Source organism: Mus musculus, chromosome 5, assembly GCF_000001635.26.
Source record: "Mus musculus strain C57BL/6J chromosome 5, GRCm38.p6 C57BL/6J".
In the NCBI taxonomy this organism is placed as follows: Eukaryota; Metazoa; Chordata; class Mammalia; order Rodentia; family Muridae; genus Mus; species Mus musculus.
The window spans coordinates 110,995,935-111,009,458 of NC_000071.6; the positions used below are offsets into that span (position 1 = coordinate 110,995,935).

General features: G+C 43.8%; 1 protein-coding gene and 1 non-coding gene across 7 annotated transcripts in view; both read left to right on the top strand.

The window, feature by feature from the left end:
• Ttc28 (tetratricopeptide repeat domain 28) overlaps window positions 1-13,524 on the top strand; it is a 409,996-nt gene that overhangs the window by 116,150 nt on the left and 280,322 nt on the right. The window lies entirely within an intron of this gene.
• On the top strand, window positions 8,210-8,318 carry Mir701 (microRNA 701). Its single transcript, NR_030482.1, has one exon. It is a non-coding gene; the product is annotated as a microRNA 701 (primary transcript).

Consider the following 13,524-nt stretch of genomic DNA (forward strand, 5'->3'; position numbering starts at 1 on the left):
TTAAAAAAAAGAAAATCTAGAGAAACAAGCATAAAAGTTCTTGCCATAACATTCTAGTCAGGGCTGGGGATGCAGGTCAGCTGATAGTGTCCTTGTCCTACGCCTTTAAGTTTGCTCCACAGCACTGCATTAAGTCGACATGGTGGTGAATGCTTAGAATCCCAGTGTGCAGTGTGCAGGAGGCAGGAGGCAGGAGGCAGGAGGCAGGAGGCAGGAGGCAGGAGGCAGGAGGCAGGAGGCAGGAGGCAGGAGGCAGGAGGCAGGAGGCAGGAGGCAGGAGGCAGGAGGCAGGAGGCAGGAGGCAGGAGGCAGGAGGCAGGAGGCAGGAGGCAGGAGGCAGGAGGCAGGAGGCAGGTCAGAAGCTCAGAGTCACTCTTAGTTACATACTCAATTCAAGGGATGCCTAGGCTACCTGAGAAAATTGTTCTCAGAACAAATAAATATATTTTAAGGTGAGCTCTTAAATTCCAGGTTATTGACTGTGTAAACAGGTTTGCAAACACAGTTAACATTTGTGTCAGATGCACCTGGCTATGGTGCATCTCAGGACAGCTCTTGTATACCTGCTTGAGGTCCTTGGTGCAACTGAGTACCAGGAAAGGTTAACAGTCACAGAGCTTATCATGTTACCACTGTTGGGCTTTAAATACTAATGTAACACGTGTAGCTCTTATAAATGAAATCATGTGTTTATTTATACTCTGTAGCCTTTTAGAGACTACTTCAATGATAGGCTTTTAAATAGGAGCAATTTATAAATCAAGTTGATTTTCGGATGATCACAGTATTAAATATTTAGCATAGTTATAAGATACGGAAATAGTGCTGAAACACATTCCTCAGCTTATAAGATCGATAGAGAACGAGACGCCAGGTGGCACATGGCAGGCATCACCAGGGCAGCAGAAATGTGATGAAACAGGTCACAGCTGGGCTGGGGAGACTCGAGGATGGACCTGGATTTGGAGAAGAGACGCGTGGACCAAGCGTCTTCGTGGTGAGTAACACATCAGCCATGCTGGTTGGGTCTGTTGGTTTTGACCAGGCAGGAATGAGCCTCCTCCAGGCAGTGAGAGTGATGTGCAGAGAGATGAATCCCGGGCATGGTTTTCACTATGGTAAGGAATCCCAATTTGGCTGGGGAGGAGACTTGGGTTGCCAACTGAAGTCTATATGGTAATTGGCTGCAAAGATGGTGAAATTAGACTTCACGTGCTTACTCTCCTCATGATGCCCAGCCTGTAACTGGCTTCTCTCACATTTTCATATTAAAGGAAAATAAAAAGCGGAGCAGGCTGCTCATGATGGGATTTTACTTGGCTCTGCAAGGAGTTTTAGAAAAATGACAGCAGCTGTTTACATGGTTTCTGTGATTGCCCTGTGCACATCAGAATGATTTCCTCATTGTTCTGTGCACGAGCCCACATCTGATTCAGCTGTCGTTGCCCGCTTGCCAATACTACTGTGTTTGTACCTGCTGATGGGAGTAGAAACACTGTGAGTTTGGAATTCTGAGCTCTTCCGGCTATAGAATGGCACTTCTTTACTATATGTTATGTGGCACCGGTGATCAGTTTGAGAGCTGAAGCACAATTCACAAAGCAGCAATCGCTCCTGGATTTCCAAATAAAGCATTTGAAGGAAATGATATTTGCAGAATGTGCTATAGTGGTGAATTTAGAGAGTACAAGATAATTACTTGTAATTATGGCAATTTCTGTAAGGGAAATCATCTTAATTTGTTCCCACTAAGAAACAGAATTGCTTTTCTCATAGCATTGAATCTTTTTAGGAGATTAATGCCGTGTGCCTTCATTACTCTGAATGGACATTACGGCTTTTCACTGCATCTGAAATTACCCTTTTAATTCACACTTCTGTTTGAATCTCGGTTAAATGCAGTCTCCACTTATTTAAAAAAATCATATTCCAGAGCTCTTGGACCGAACTTACACATGTATCCCAAGAGAATAATACATCCCGACCAGGCACAGATGAAGCGACAGTGTGGTGAGAGAGTCTCTGCCAACTGTTCCCTGAAATGTTTAAAATTAGCTAGCCCTTAGGCTGATGGGTAATTGCCCTGGGTTCAAGGAATGCTGTCTGTGCCCGGGTATTTTTGTGGAGACAGACTCTGACTTCTTTTATTTCTAAGTATTTAATTATGCCATTTGGGAAAGGTAACTGTGTATAGGACAAATCAGAAACTGAAGTGGGAAGAGTGAATTTTTAGTAGAATATAATTAACTGGAAAAATACTGAAAAAGAAACGAGGGACATATGTCTCAGTAGGTGACAGGGATGTTAACTACAAGAGCTAAGTTACTGTTAGACTGCAGTCATCCACAAAAATGAGTGACTCCGTCATCTGAGCATCTGGGGGATGTTTACAGTAGCATCTTGAAGGCTGGGGAGACCCCCCCTCAGCAGGTTGAAAACCTGAGCTTGGAACCCCAGCATTCAGGTAAAAGCCAGGCATAATAATGTGTGCTCCTCTGAAATCCTAGCACTGGGGGAGACAGGAAGCTGGAGACAGGAGGATAAGGGGGTCAGGCCGCCAAAAGAGTAAGCTCCAGGACATGGCAGACTGTCCCGGCTGTCCCTAAAAATAAAGTGGAAGTGACATTGATGTCTTGCCCTTAAATGCACATGTGGGGGTTGTGCAGATGCACGCATGCATGCACACACACACACAACAGGCGGGGGTGGGGGGGAGAAGGAGAGAGAGTTTTGTTTTTCTTTTTTACATTGTGTAGGGTTTCTTTTGGCTATAGTGAATTGAAGAGCTTGTGTTGTCTTAGTTACTGTTCCGTTGCTGTGAAGAGACACCATGACCAAGGCAACTTATAAAAGAAAGCATTTAATTTGGGGGCTTGCTTTGGATAAAACCATGACAGTTATTGCAGGGCAGGCATGGTGCTGGAGCAATAGCTGAGAGCTCACATCTGATCCACAAGCATGAACTGGGGGGGGGGGGGGGAGACAGAGAGAGAGAGACAGAGAGACACAGAGAGAGAGAAACAGAGACACACACAGAGAGAGAGAGAGAGAGAGAGAGAGAGAGAGAGAGAGAGATTGATTGATTGATTGATTGATTCTGTGGCTGTTGTGAGCTTTGAAACCTCAGAGCCCATCCTCCATGACACACTTCATCCAATAAGGCCAAAGTTCCTAATCCTTCCCCCTAAAGTTCCACCAACAGGAAGCCAAACAAATGTATGGGCCAAGGGGCCATTCTCACTCAGTTGTAATAGAAATTTTCTCTTCTTCAGTCCCAGGCAGAATCTCTATGTGAGATCCAAGAGGAAGGAAGGTATTTTGGCTGTTAGTTCTCAGCACCAAGCAGAAAGTGTAGCTTTTAGGTAGGATGAGGCAGAGAGGGACAGAAACTTCAAGTAACCCAGAATCCCCATCTTTGAAGTTCCCACCCCTTTTACAAAGGTCTAAACCATAGCCAACTTGGATGAGTTGGCTGAATAATTACTTCAGTATGTATTTATTGGTGGTCTACTGCTATGCCAAATGGTTTGGATTTGGCCCTTTTCAGGTTTTGGAATATTTGCATATACTTAAGATATCTTGCAAATGGGACTCATGCCTAACCACAGAGTTCGTTTGGGTCATGCATGCCGTGTGTGTGTGTGTGTGTATGTGTGTGTGTGTGTATGTATGTATGTATATATGTATGAGTGTGTGTGTGTAATTTTCTATCTATTGCATCATGCTGACACTCTTAAACCTAAGATTTTAGAACCTGTTGGATCTTTCACTTTTATCCTAGCAATTCCCACTCTGGGATGGTAATTGTCTGTCCCATGATCTCTGCTTTTTTTGTAGCACACCATCCTCTAAGAACTCCCAAGTGGAAGGATGAAGCCCATACTGTTGTTACGTTTTTGATTTAGAAAACTAGTTTCCAAGAGATTTATTGAAGAAGAATAACTTCAGTTTTTTAAATTATTATTTTTTTATTTTATTAGATATTTTCTTCATTTACATTTCAAATGCTATCCCAAAAGTTCCCTGTACCCTCCCTCTGCCCTGCTCCCCTACCCACCCACTCCTGCTTCTTGGCCCTGGCATTCCCCTGTACTGGGGCATATAAAGTTTGCAAGACCTAGGGGCCTCTCTTCCCAACTAGGCCATCTTCTGCTACATATGCAGCTAGAGACACAAGCTCTGGGGGTACTGGTTAGTTCATATTGTTGATCCTCCTATAGGGTTGCAGACCCCTTCAGCTCCTTGGGTGCTTTCTCTAGCTCCTCCATTGGGGGCCCTGTGTTCCATCCTATAGATGATTATGAGCATCACTTCTGTATTTGCCAGGTACTGGCATAGCCTCATACGAGACAACTGTATCAGGGTCCCTTCAGCAAAATCTTGCTGGCATATGCAATGTGTCTGGGTTTGGTGGCTGATTATGGGATGGATCCCCGGGTGGGGATAACTTCAGTTTTTAAAGGAGTTTGGAGGAGGTGTATGTAGTCTCTCCCTCCTAGGGACTCCGTGGCTCATTGTAGGGCCAAAACAGACTCTAGGTTAGCAAGAGGCCAGATGCTTTCCTGATATGACCCGTGCTTGACACGGAACTGCCTGCCTTAGAAATTGCTTTCTTATCATGTCTTTATTTGAGGATTAGATATGAAAATGTTGTCCACATAGAAATATTCTCTCCACAGTTGAAATTGATCAGAAGGAAGTGAAGGAAGGAAGAAAGGGAGGAAATCATGGAAGGAGGACTCGCAGGCACACAGAAGGGCAACGGGATATGTGTACTGGAAAGATACAAAATATGATCACCATGTGGCATATCAGGAACCCGTGGTAAAACACCTGGATTTAATATTTCCCCAGAGCTGTGAGATAACCACTAAGGGACAAAGTATTTTTCCTAGCAGTTAACTTTCATAGCTCTTAAAACATGCTCCCACTGGTTTTACTTAAAACAAAATAAAAACAAAAGAAAACAAAAAACCATATGGGATTCACTTTAACTCTCAAAGGCATCACTTTTTAAGGACGGAAGATTAGAGAAGAGGGTGGGTAGGCAAGCTGGTTCTCCCTGGCTGCCTCACTTAGGATGTGCCTGGGAGCTGTGGAGTCTCCACAGAAGGAAAAGATGAGGTTTTGTTTAGGGACCTTTGCTATTCTTCTTTTGTATCTCCACTGAGAATCAAGGCCACGTGAGCACCACCGTCACCTTGTCACCAGAGTGCGCAGCACACCAGCGATTGGGAACATTGCTCCATTTCTCACACACAGACAGCATAATGCAGTAATGTGTGGTCTGGTGCAGTGGACACAGGACAGTAGAACCATCTACCTGTCTATCTATTGAATGAACTTGTGAATTACTTTAGCCCAGTGTTTATAGAGTCATAGACATTCTGAAAAAAATGTTATCTACAATTTTATAGTACCCTAATGAAGCAGCTGCTGTAGCTATTATTTAAAATTTAAAATTTGGCAATTTAGAATGTCCATAAATCTTTGGGAATATCAGGGATCTTTAACAGTTTTTAAACTGTTGATCTTGAAACTTACATGACAGAAACATAGTGTATAATATTTGTTTCTCCATTAAACAAAGCAAAACAGACACCTAAACCATGCTTTCACTATTTTGAGCAAAGAAGAGGTTAGAAATAAAGCAACAGACGGTGTTATACAAGGCTAACAACAAGAGGCTACCAGCAATGCCAGGGCCTAAACATAGCTAAAGTACTACTGATTGTACAATTAAAAATTAAGACCTTTAGTTCATTTTGTTTTGGGCAGGGTCTCAGGCTGTAACCCTGGTTGACCTGGAACTCACTCTGTAGACCAAACTACCCTTGAACTCACAGATCTGCCTGCTTCCCACAGGTATGTGCTGTGATTAAAGGCATGGCCACCACACCCAGACAGAGTGTTAGCTTTTATGAATGAAGGGGCAGTTTTCCATGTAAGCTTTAATGGGTTTCCTTATGACGTTTCAGACATATATAGTGCATGCTGATCATACCCCCACTGCCCTCTTTTCTCTAACTTTTTCTGAGCTTTCTTCCTCTTTCCAGCTGGTTTCCCTTCTGCCTGTGTGTGTGTGTGTGTGGGGGGGGTGCACACATGCATGCATGCATGTATATGTAAATGTATATGTAAAACATATGGATGCAACTGTGTGCATGTATTTGTACATTTGGACAGTGCATTTTGTGCGTTTGTGTGTGTTCATCCCATTAAGTTTTATTAGTGCTGTTTACTGGCACATGGGTAATAATTTATTTACAGGAGAAAGAGCATCTCACCAGTGGCTACACCACTAAAAAGATCATATGTCCCTCCCACCACCACCCATTAATGGCCAGTAGCTCCTCAGTACAGCTTTGAGAGTCCCTTTTCACTTTGTGATGGAATGTTGTGTTGTGTGTGTATCATATGTGTGTGTGTTGTGTGTGTATCGTATTGTGGGGTATGTGTGTGTGTGGTATGTAGTGTATGATATATGGTGTATGTATTGTACATGTATGTGGTATCTATGTGTGGTATGGGGCGTACATTGTGGGTGTGTTGTATGTGTGCAGTATGTATGTGTGTTGTATGTTGTTTGGTGTATATGTTGTATGTGTGGGGTATGTGTGTGTTGTGTGTTGTATGGTGGGGTATGGGGGTGTGTTGCATGGTATATAGTGTGTGTGTATTATATGTGTTTGGCATGTATTTGTGTTGTTTGGTATTTAGTGTGTATGTATGGGGTGTGTGTGTGCATTGTTTGTGTGGGGTATGTGTGTTGTGTGTGTGCATTGTACATGTGTGTTGTGTGTGTTTTGTGAGTGTAATATGTGTGTGTATTGTATGTGTGGATGTGTGTTTATGTATGTGTGGTGTATGTATGTGTGGGGTGTGTGTGTATATATATGTATGTACGTGTGTGCACATGTGATTGCATGTGTGTACAATTTAGGGTAGTATGCTCTCTCCTTTCACAAGGTTCCATCCCTGGAACCCAGATCTTGGCTACAGATACCTTTGTCCTCTAAGCTATCATGCTGACTCTTGCTTTACTCTTTGAAGTGAAGTACCCAGCTTCCATGTGGCATTTGTGTTTAGTCGATTTTTGATGGTGCTGAAGGTAGAAGGAGAGAACTTCCCCGAGATACTTCCAGGACTCTCAGTGTGCGCATGCTCCGTACATGCATGCTTGGCGCGCTTATGCTCGGCGCCCTCACGCTCTTTCCTTTTCTTGTTTTGTGTTTTTTTTTTTGAAATTTGAGATAAGATCTTGTAACCCAGACCTGACCTTGACTCCTGAACCTACTGCCTATGCACCACTATTCTTGACTACCCACCTTCTCCTATCTACAACCCATATTGTTAGTTAATAGCAAATACTATTAGATTTTCAGTAGGGAGAGTAACAGACGTGTAGATGTCTCGCCATCCAGCCAAAAGTGTTGATCTGTCTCTTCCTCAATGGAAACGAAACCCACCCGTCTTGTCACTCAGCCGTCTGGTGTGATGACAGAGGCTGTACAAACACTCCTGGCAGCTGCCAAAGAATCAAAATCTAACTTTTCAAAAATCAAAGTTGCTGCCTAGGAAATAAATCAGCCTTTTGTGATAAGATTGGTAGCTTGTTTGCCCAGCTCTGATATATTTTGTGAATTAACATCTACAGTTTGGATCTCAGGACACTTTGGATCTATCATTTCTCTCCCAGCCACCCAACAGTTTTATGTCTATCATCAAGTCATCCATCCATTTTCCACATCTACCTGTCATCTATCCATGTATAACCCATCACCTATCTTCCATCCCTCTGTCCATCTGCCCTTCCTTGGATCTGCATTCCATCTGTCATCTATGTATCTGTTATCCCTCCGACTACCTATTGCACTCTTTCTTTAGATAACCAGTTTCTTCTTTCTTTTCAAGTTGCAGTTACTGTTCAAAAGACAGAACTCAGGCACTGTAGCTCCGCTGGATGTCAGAAGGCCGTCCCTGAGAATGGGACCACAGCCATTGTTGTTGGCTCACCCATCGAGGGCTCTCCTTTAGACAGATTGCTGGCACGCTGTGCCTGTCAAGTCGTCATTTTGTTGTATTTTTTAATTTAACTAAAAACTTGGTTTGCTGATGAACGTCACATGTTTTTAGCCAGGGTTCTAAATCAGTAGCACTCCCGCGCAGACAGTAAGCAACAGACAAAAGCTCAACTGAGCAAATTTGTGTGGAGCATCTACCTTGAGCAAGTAATTAGCCGCTGAAATAGATGGATTGTATAGATGAGGTTCTATCTATTAAAGAGGCTAGCCACTTATCAAGTGCTAACAGCCCACTGCAGCAGAAGGCCGTGATGTCAGAAGGATAATTATAGCACACTAGAATAAACCTTGAAATTTGTTCCTGTTCAACTGCCCAGAGAGGCTTCATTGGAAACAGAAATATTTTCATTTGTCATGAAAATGGGTAGATGAGCAATAAGTAGATGTGGGAGTAGAGTATTTTTTAAAATATAAATTCTGCTATATAGCCCTAGTAGGCCTCAGGTTTATTATATCTCCCAGGCTGGCCTTGAACTCGGGGTAATCCCCCTGCCTCCCTCTTTCTGGTGCCAGGATTATAGGTATACACTGTTGTACACAACTGTTATTTTTCCCAATCATGCTGCCACACAAGCCACAGTCACCTGGGAAGAGGGGACCTCAGTTGGGGATTTGTGTCCATCAGGTTGGGTGTGACCATCCATGTCTTTGGGGGCATTTTGTTTGGTTTGTGATCTATGTGGGAGGGCTCAGCCCCATGTGGGTGGTGCCACCTCTGAGTAGGTGGGTGTGAGCTATACAAGAAAGGCTGTCTTCTGAGCGAGCCATGGAAAACAAGCCAGTGAGCAGCATTCCCCACCATCTGTACCCTACTTCCTGTCACCAGCATCTTGCTTGAGTCTGTGCCTTGGTGACATCCCATGAGGGACTGTGACCTGTGAGCTAAAATAACCCCTTTCTATTTAAGCTGGGCTTGGTCAAAGTGGGTTTTTTTTTTGTTTGTTTTTTTGTTTTTGTTTTTTTATCACAGCAACCGAGAAATAAACTAGAATAGAAATGACTTCAATTTTGTTATTTTTATTTATGTGTGTGTGAATGCCAAGTGTGTGGAGGTTCCCATGGAGACCAGAAGAGGGCATTGGACTCCCTGGAACTGGAGTTAAAGCAGTTGTGAGCTGTTCAGTGTGGGTGCTAGGAACTGAACTCTAGCCCTCTGGAAGTGCAAGCTCTCCTAACCATGCCGCCATCCCTCCCGGGCCCTCAAATGATGACTTTGGAAGGGGAAATGGCATCCAGAAGCATGTGCAGGATTTATAGTTATATATTTACATAAATTTATATATGTAGTTATATACATTTAGATATATAGTTATATATTTATATACAGTCAGATATATAGTTATATATTTAAAGTTAAAACTCTTTAGCTTTTAGCTTCCGGAGATCCATAAAACACTTGGGACAATGACTCTTGAACCTGCAAGATTGTTTTCACAACCTTAAAGAAACAAACCTGTTTGGACCCTTCTCCCAGAGGATATCCCTGTAAGCCTTGTCTAGGGCTACAATTCCTCTGCTCGCTCTCTGTGACAGCCCAGTCAGTGTTGTTGCTGGTTAATTTGAGATAGGGCCTCACAACGTAGCACTTGCTGGACAGGAACTCACAGAGACTCACCGGCCTCTGCCTCCCCAGTCCTGGGGTTAAAGGTGCAGTCTTGGCCCCTGTGTCTAAGGGAACGTGTCTCAGGTTGTGTTTATTTATCAATTGGAAAATCTAAATGTTCAAGTGAGTTTGGAGTTTCTTCTTCTCTATAGGCACACGCACAGTTGTTCAGTAGTAGTAATTGCTAGTAGATAAGAACACGATAACACGTCATAGGTTCAATTCTGGAATGCCCCACAAGAAGTTAAGAGGCTTCCCTCTCTTCTTCTCTCCACCTCTCTTCCTCCCTTTTTCTTTGATATTTGATTCCAGATTATTAAGCTCTTAGATTTGGGGGTGGTGGAGCTCTGCAGTATGCTGTGGTCCACATGTAGAGCACCAATGACAATCAAGTTCCCTTAACTTCCCAGCAGGCACTGAGATGGAGTGGTCATGCTGCTGAACGTTTCTGTGACACCCACCTCCCTTTGATGGTGGTACTTTTTTGCTTTTGCTTTTTTTTTTTTTCCTTCTAGACATGGGTCTCACTCTTTAGCCCAGCCTGTGCTGAAACTTAATATGTAGCCAAGGTTGGCCTTGAACTTGTGACAACCCTCTGCCTCTGAAGCTTACAGCAGAAGCCATCATGCCTGGCTGAATACCTGTAATTGTAAGTCTCTGTTGTGGCCTGGTGTTTTATTTCTTCACTCGTCCAAAAATCTGTCTTCTGGAGGGTTCTGGGGGGAGGGAATGCGTGAAGTTCTAAGTAGTTCCAGTGACGTCACTGAGGGTGGAGCTGAGCCCGTTTGATCTGTTATAGCTCCCCTATTCTACTCTCTCAGCATTTTCCTGCCAGTTAATTACACAGCGGCTTAGGGGACAATTCCATAACATGCTGAAGACAGCTTCGCTGAAGGCTGACACACTTTCCTCCTTGGTTACACAGCTAATGGCCACTCAGGGATAATTAGTGAGGAGAAACTCCAACGGTCCAATTACTGTCTTCTCAAGGTTCCCCCCCTTCATTCTTCTTTGCTCAAATCTTGAGAGATTGCCCTCACTGTAGGTATTGCTTGTGTGCTATTTAAAACTGGGTTTTTCTCCGTTCAGTCAGACAAAAGGTAGGAGACCTATATTTAGCATGTGAGGGGAACACCCTGTGAGGAGAAGCTGATGTCCTGCAGTGTGGCCCTGGAGCAAGCAGCATTCGGAGAAGTGGCAGCCAGTATTTTACAGGCCACAGCTATGCCTGGGTTTCAGTTCCTGGGTTAAGACTTGTACCCTGTCCGTGCACTGAAAAGGTTTGAGCTTTTCTTCTCCCGAGTTGCTAGAGCACCCATGGCTTTGTATGGTATGTAGATTAGCAGTCAGATGGGCCATCTTTCTGTCAGGAGATCTTGGCTTGGGGTATTATAGCTTACCAAAGTAATGAAAATGTATGTGCATATGCCTCGGTAGGAAAACCGTGTGAGCACACCCATCGCAGTGTTTGGTAGGTAGAGAGGATGTCTAGCCCTTGTAAACTTCTGAGTCAACTAACCAGGCCATGTGTTGTCTGCTCTTTTGGGAAGTCTGTCCAACAAAAAACACAGTGATTTCATTCTTTTTCCGAAGGTCCATGTGAGCCTTAGGTGCTGCTTAGTGGAACTGGGCAAGCAAACCTCTGTTTCTGAATTTTGTCCAAACAGGGAAAAAATGACTATGTTAAAAGAAATTCCTTTGGGGGGGGGAACCCCTGCCTTCTGGAATTAATATCGTGACTGTGCTGTATAGATGCCACTTGTGTGAATGTTTTCTTTATATATCTTGCCCCGTGAGCGTTTGTTGATGGAGCAGGCGTAATGAAAGCCTGTATCGTAAGGAGTTTGAATCTCTCCTTTCGCTGCCCTCTTCCTGTTTGGTTTAATGTCCCGGCTCCCTCACTCCAGCACTGGGGCTTTCCTAAGGGCCGGGTCAAGGTTAGCAGAGGCTTTCTGAAGTCTTCAAGTGATGGAGTCGAGCCATGCCTTGCAGACGGTCCTCTGGTCTTCAGAGGCAGAGGCGAGGGGCTGCATCCTACATGCAGTGACCATATAAGTGGTGTATGGCGAGGCTCTCAAGGGGCAATATGCATTTGAGGAATTATAAAGCAATATATTTTTTATATAAGACACTTTCAAATCATATTTACCTCTTGGTGGCTGTGGCTTATTATAAATAAATCTGCATGTAATTTTTATTTAAATATTACTTGAGGATAGTTCTAGAATTATGTTGAAAATAGTTTTTGGCCTTCATTTAGTGAAGTGATATTTCCCTTTAAATCTCTGTCATCAATTACTTGTCTTAATAAAAATCACAGCTGCTTACCCACGTGGCTGCTGGGGGAAGTCTTTGCTGCTTTTACTTTAAACTTTTCTGCTACATCTAGTTATTATGCGTGTGCAGGGTCTTGCTGTCTCACACATGACGTCAGAAGGCAGCTCCCTCCTTCCACCACAGGGATCCCAGGGATGGAATTCAGGCTCTGAAGCTTGGCAGCAAGCCCCTTTCCCCGCAGAGCTAAGCCATCTCTGCTTTCCTCGCAGAGCGGAGCCATCTCTGCTTTCCCCGCCGAGCCATCTCTGCTAGCTTCTGAACTTCTTCCATAATGGTTTCTACATTTATCTCAGGGCATTCTATTAATCTGGTATCTTAGTTATCTGGTGTTACTTTTCTGCCACCTAAGGATCTTAGCAAGTACACCGAGGGCATCACTAACCGTTCAAGTACCCCAAGATCGTTCTCTGGCACACCCTATTCTTTTCCTGTGTGATCCCAGGACCCTCCATCCATCTGAAGTGTTCATCTCCAGCTGAACGACTGTTTTGCTTTTCATCTGCTTTTATTTTATGCTGAATTTAATCCTGTGCCATGAGTTTTTGTTTCTTCCGTTTCTTCAGGGATTATCCTCCTCTTCTATGCAGCCTCCTCTTCTGGCTTTGGAACAGTCTGTTCCTTCTTAGTGAGGATCATCTATCTCAGTGTGGCAGGGGGAGCTCATGTATGGGCCAATCCAGCCATGAGCTCTGTAAATTCATCAGCACATATTAGGTGTCGTGTCCACTTGGATGTGTCCGCTGACTAGAGACTCTGCATCTAAGCCCTCACGGTCACCATCACCCTGCATTTTTAAGCGTGTGCAGCAATAAAGTGAAGACAAAGAGTTGAACTTGTTGGTTTGCATGCTTTTATAGGGCTTCCTAGGTCACTGAGTAGTTGAACCATCTTTACAGGTCACCCGTAGCTGCTTGCAGGAAGAGCTAGGGTGGCAGACTTTTAATTAAGCTTGTGAGTTAGATTCTGAGCACTTATTGTACATATTTTACTAGAATATAATTTTAAGTCATTAGTTATGCCTTAATAAAACAAATTATGCACTTAAAATAGTTAGTGAGAATTGACCAATTTTGTCCAAACCTGCTATAAACATTGTATTAATTACTACCTAATGCCCCCATTTATTTTGATTTATTAAGACAGGGTTTCACTATGTAGCCCTGGCTGGCATGGAACTTGCCTTGTAGATCAGGCTGGCCTCTAACTCATAGAGATTTGCCTGTCTTGGCCTCCAGAGTCCTGGGATTTAAAGGCATGTGGTATCCACCACACTTGGCTCTTCCATTTATTTTAAAGGAAAGCGTGTCCTCTTTTTCCCCCCACTCATTTCTATTGTTTGAGACTTTCATACATATCTATCATGGATTTGGATCAATTTCCCCACTCCCTCCCCTAAAGTCCCTCCAACCCCATCCCTTATAGGCCATCCTTCCCCTCCCCTCCCCTCCAGTCCCTCCCATACAGTCAGTTCTTCCCCTCCCTTCCAAACCCTTACCTTCC